Source organism: Lactuca saligna, chromosome 3 (genome assembly GCF_052625555.1).
Source record: "Lactuca saligna cultivar CGN05327 chromosome 3, ASM5262555v1, whole genome shotgun sequence".
NCBI classification, from domain to species: domain Eukaryota; kingdom Viridiplantae; phylum Streptophyta; class Magnoliopsida; order Asterales; family Asteraceae; genus Lactuca; species Lactuca saligna.
In genome coordinates this window covers 132,572,830-132,578,419 of record NC_136419.1, presented here as the reverse complement: position 1 = coordinate 132,578,419, position 5,590 = coordinate 132,572,830, and the positions used below count along the sequence as shown (strand labels likewise).

General features: G+C 42.9%; 1 long non-coding RNA gene across 1 annotated transcript; it reads right to left on the bottom strand.

Moving 5' to 3' along the window:
• Positions 1–3,112: 3,112 nt before the first annotated feature.
• LOC145033949 (uncharacterized) lies at positions 3,113–4,700 on the bottom strand. The gene is made up of 3 exons (XR_013677795.1): positions 4,669–4,700; positions 3,748–3,832; positions 3,113–3,142 (listed from the first exon to the last, which is right to left on the bottom strand). It is a non-coding gene; the product is annotated as an uncharacterized LOC145033949 (long non-coding RNA).
• Positions 4,701–5,590: the final 890 nt, after the last annotated feature.

Below are 5,590 nucleotides of genomic sequence, written 5' to 3'. Positions count from 1 at the left end.
GCATCCCAATAGAGTGTGCAAGCTTGAGAAGTCCATTTATGGACTTAAGAAAGCATCTCACAGATGGAATCTTTGCTTTGATGAGAAAGTCAAAGAGTTTGGATTTGTACGAAGCGAAGATGAATCCTGTGTATATGTCAAAGCCAGTGGGAGTATAGTTAGATTTCTCGTTTTTTATGTCGATGACATACTGCTCATGGGAAACAACATCCCGAATCTACAGGAGGTTAAGTCCTGGCTCAGGAAGTGTTTCGCTATGAAGGACCTCGGAGAGGCTTCCTATATTTTGGGAATAAGGATAGTGAGAGAACAAAGTAAGAGACTAATAGGACTTAGTTGAATACTTACTTATATAAAGTGCTAAAATGTTTTAGTATGGAAAACTCGAAGAAGGGAGAACTACCGATAGAAAGTAATGCCAAGTTGAGTAAGACTCAAAGTCCGAGTACTGAAGCCGAGATAGTCGAGATGAGCCGAGTACCTTACGCTTCCGCAGCTCGCTCAATCATGTACGCTATGACTAGTACTCGCCCTGATGTGGCCTTTGCTTTGAGCATGGTAAGTAGATATCAAGGGAACCCTAGCAGAGCTGATTGGATTGCGGTTAAGAATATCCTTAAGTACCTTCGAAGAACCAAGGAATGGTTTTTAGTACTCGGAGGGAGTGATGACTTAAAGGTGCGAGGGTATAGTGATGCCAGTTTCCAGATTGACAGGGATAACTACCGTTCGCAGTCGGGCTGGGTCTTCACCCTAAATGGGGGAGTGGTGACTTTGAAAAGTTCCAAGCAGGAAACTGTAGCTGATTCAACGTGCGAATCAGAGTATATTGTAGTGAGCGAAGCGTCAAAGGAGGCGATATGGTTGAAATACTTCATTGGTGACCTTGGAGTTGTGTCTGCCATAAAGGAGCCTATGGAAATTTTCTGTGAAAATGATGGAGTGGTTTCCTTGACCAAGGAACCAAGGGATCATGGTTGATCTCGGCATATCGACATAAAATATCACTTTATTAGACATCGAGTAGAAGAAGGACACCTCGTGGTTAAGAGGATATCATCAGAAGATAACCCAACAGGTCCGCTTATGAAGGGACTGAGTAGGGTTAAGCACTTGCAGCACGCTAGGAGCATTGGGCTAAAGGATGATATTAGTTTCGATTAGATAGTTTTGGAAACATATAATAGATGTATTTGACATTTGATGATTAAATAAAGAAGTATTATTTATAAGTAAAGTTATTGTCTTATGTTTATTGTTTAACTATTGTTTTAATTTACATGTATTGACTTCCAGAATAATTGAGTTTGTTAAGAATCATCCAATTATTCAAATAGTCCAGAATCGTTCATGTGTTGGAAGTAGACATGAATGAAAATTGTCATGAATTGGTGTGTAGATTGTCTAAATGGTATTAGACATAGCAAAGGGTTGCTACAACGTTCATGAGTGCTTGTGAACAAGTTTTGAGCATTGGAATAAACCCGTGCTTGCTGGAATCACTTTATGGAATGTGAAAAAAGTGATCGCAAGACGATAATATCATATGGTCTTAAAACCTAGATATATGGTTTATCATTTGCTAATTGGTTGTGCATTGATAATGCAAAACCACATCAGTAAATTGATGTTATAACACGCATTGTTGTGTATAAATGATTGGTGGATAAGTAAATGCATATAATTCGAAGTTTATCTGTTACTTTTATCCTAAGAGGGTAAAAGCGATATCACGGCCGCTCGATGATTTGATTTGACTTATGTGCCAGGCCTGGTCAGGACTGAATTGATGGGTTCAATTAAGTTCTATGTCAAATAAATCTGAGATCGAGAAATCAACTACATGACAATTAGTTCCATGAGATTGTCCGCACAATATCTAAACAGAGGACTGTACGATCCCTTATCTAAAGGATAGGTTACTAATCGGAGTTGACAGCGTCTTTGAGAGCTACGATTGCTAATCAGATTGTGTTTACATTTATAGTTAGTAGACTTATCCAAGTGTGAGACTGTTGAATTAGTGTCTAAGGCTGTAACTATATTTGGTAATTACTTGACCCGGTTTTGTATGGTCATTTTGGGTTGCCTTCACCATAGCAACATGACAAGGTGATTTATATAGAGAGAAGAAATATTATTACTAATATTTTATAAGAATAATATATTAAAGGAATAATAATATTGTTTGATTAATATAAGTCATAAATTAATTAGGAATTAATTTGTTGACTTAAAGAGATTAATTAAATAAAGGGGCATAAACTGTCAAATGTGTGATAGTTGTGTTTTAGGCTATGAATCCTTATGGATATGGGAAGGGACGATTTTAAGGATATGGATATCCTAGAAATCATCCAAGGCCCTATCTAGAAGGATATTTGGATTGCTTTGAGGCTAAGTTATCCAATTAGGGTTTAAGGTAAATCCCTACGAGCTCATAGTATAAATAGACCTTTAGCGAAGGAGAAATCGACCACTCTATGCTTTGAGGAAACCCTAGAGCCGATTTCATACCTCTCCTCTCTCTCATATCATCTTCTTGCTAGTAGGTGTTTGTAAGCCATTAGAGGAGTGACAATTGCGACTCTAAGCTCCAAGGAAAAGAAGTTTTCAAGCAAGTAACTGAAGGTATTATTCTAGATCTGATATGTTGTAAATTGTTTGTTTACACTAGATCTATGATTCAAAGTCTTGAACATGAAATTAGAGAAACCTAGATCCAAGCAATAGGTTTTGCATGTGCACATAGGAAAGTTCTTATGGCTTAAACCCATCAAACTCTGCCAGTGGGAGATATGTATCCCAACTTCCCCCGAAATCTTGCACGCATACATGCAGCATGTCTTCTAATGTCTGTATCGTTCTCTCACTCTAACCATCAGTTTGAGGTTGATATGTTGTACTGAAATGCAGTTGGGTACCCAGTTGAAACGACCCAAAAATCACGACCAAAAAAAAAAAATTTTTTAAAAGCATTACTAGAATCATAATTATAAAAACTGTATCATAAGTCATAACATAAATTCTCGAGTATTAATTCAAAACATAATATCATTATCAGAGTCAAACATTCCCAGGCTAACTGACTATGGTGTGTGCACTGCAATCTCCCCGAGCTCCTCTTTTGAAAACTGAGTACCTGAAACCAAAACTGAAAATCGTAAGCACGAAGCTTAGTGAGCTCCCCCCAACTACCACATACCATATAATAACATATAAACACATATTGGGCCTTGCCCACTGCATCGGGACGAAGCCCGGAAACTGCATCGGACCGGAGTCCGAAACTGACTGGGACCTTGTCCCCTGCATCGGACCAAAGTCCGGAACTAACTGCATCGGACCGAAGTCCGGAACTAACTGGGACCTTGTCCCCTGCATCGGACCAAAGTCCGGAACTAGCTGCATAGGACCGAAGTCCGGAACTGACTGGGACCTTGTCCCCTGCATCGGACCGAGGTCCGGACTAACTGGGGCCTTGCCCCCTGCATCGGACCGAAGTCCGGAAACTGAATGAACATAGCATAGCATAACATATCAACTAGCATGAACACATATACTGCATACTACATCGGGCCGTAGCCCGGAACACATAACACATAACACATAGCACATAAATCCTGTCTGAGCCACGAAGGCATCAAACATACTAACTACTGCATCGGACCGAAGTCCGGAAACTACTGCTAACTGAACGGGCCGACATTGTGGCCTTAGACCCATCCCTACTGGAAGGAAACTCACCTGATACTGCTGAACTGCTGCTGCTAATCCCTTTGACCGCTACCTGACCTCTGTCTTCGAACTGCTGCTCCACTAGCTCCTCGAGCTACCAATATCAATGTAACACTTAGTCTAACTGACCTCTAATGGTCAACTAAGTCAACTATTAACAATGCCAAAGTCCCGGCCACATTCAACCTTCCAGGCCATCCCTACTCGCCGAGTCACCAAACTGACTCGTCGAGTTCATATATTTAGAGTTATTCCTGTTCGCGACTCGACTCGCCGAGTCAGCCACTGACTCGCCGAGTCTACTGATTTCCGAGTCTTGTCCTGTCCAACTCACTGAGTCCTGGCTCGACTCGCTGACTCAAGTCTTAACTCGAAGGGTTTGGGACCACGCGACCTGACTCGTCGAGTCGAAGAACAGGCTCACCGAGCACACGGCAATCTCCAACCAACTCGCCGAGTTGTTCATCCAACTCGCCGAGTTCCTGCCTATCTTCATTTGACTCGTCGAGCTGTTCATCCCACTCGTCGAGTTCCTCCTTATCATCAAGCTACTTGCCGAGTCCACTCGAAGGACTCGCCGAGTCCATTCGGTTCTACATACATCCAGAGGACCTTTGAGTCATGCATGGACTCCAAACTGTAGATCCACTCTTCTAAGGTCTATTCCTTACGTAAAGTGGCAAACTTTACGTGTGGCTGAGGAGATCTAGGCTCAAAACACTATAAACTCAAGTTTAAGACAAAGGGGCTCAACAATCAACCCAATAACTGATGCTTTATGAGTCTCTAGGCCATGATACATTTAGATCTGAAGTAGCAACTTCAGATCTAAGCTTCCCACTCGAAATGGGTCTTAATCAACCATAAAACCCCCAAAGCTCATAACAAAATAGATCTAGATGCAAGGAAGGGAAAATGGCATCTTAATACCTCCAAGAAGAACACAAACTGAAGTAGATCTCGGATCTACACCTCTCTTTTGAAGCCACCTTCCTGATCTTCAAGTCCCTTCCAAGATTTCCTTCCCCCAAAGCTATTTCTCTCAAATGATGGAGGCTCCCACGAATCTAGGGTTTACAGTTTCTCTAGGATGATATGGAGGCTGAGGGAGGGGCATAACTCCCTTTTATATAGGATGCAACTCCCAGAATTAGGGTTTTCCTCGCACAGACCAGACTCGCCGAGTCTCCTTGGTCGACTCGCCGAGTCGGTCACTTACTCCCCGACCCGGATCCCGCTCGGACTCACCGAGTCCCTCCTTGGACTCGCCGAGTCGACCCCTAAACTTAGGGTTTTCTTTCCTTTCTTGGTCTTCGAAACTTTGGGTGTTACAACTCTCCCCCACTTAAACTAAACTTCGTCCTCGAAGTCTGCTATGGCCCACTGCCTGCGAGCTGCCTCTAAAACCCAATCAACTATTCTAACACCAGCTGCCTACCCTTGCTGGCTTTTGCTCGATCCTTCCGACTAACCTTAATCCCTGCAGATAACATCTCGGGTCAACCCTGACCCTGAACATCCTGGAGACCCAACTTACTCAACCGGCAATCCTTCTGGTACTCACCGAGTACTAAACTGAACCTATAGGGGTTCACCCCTTCCTGTCCTTGCGCAAATCCCTTGCCTTCCCAAGGCAAGGTTCTATAACCAACTATTTCTCTGTAACTGTGAAGGTCCTATACTTCACCAACTCCATCACCCCCGCCAAATTCCAGTACGGGTCAATACCGCCAACAACCATGAACGCCCCTATCTGACATAACTTGGAGCCGAGCACCCCCCCCCCCCCCCCCCCGATTTCGACTAACTGAAAACCACCATAGACTGTTTACCCGCACTACTACTGACTGAA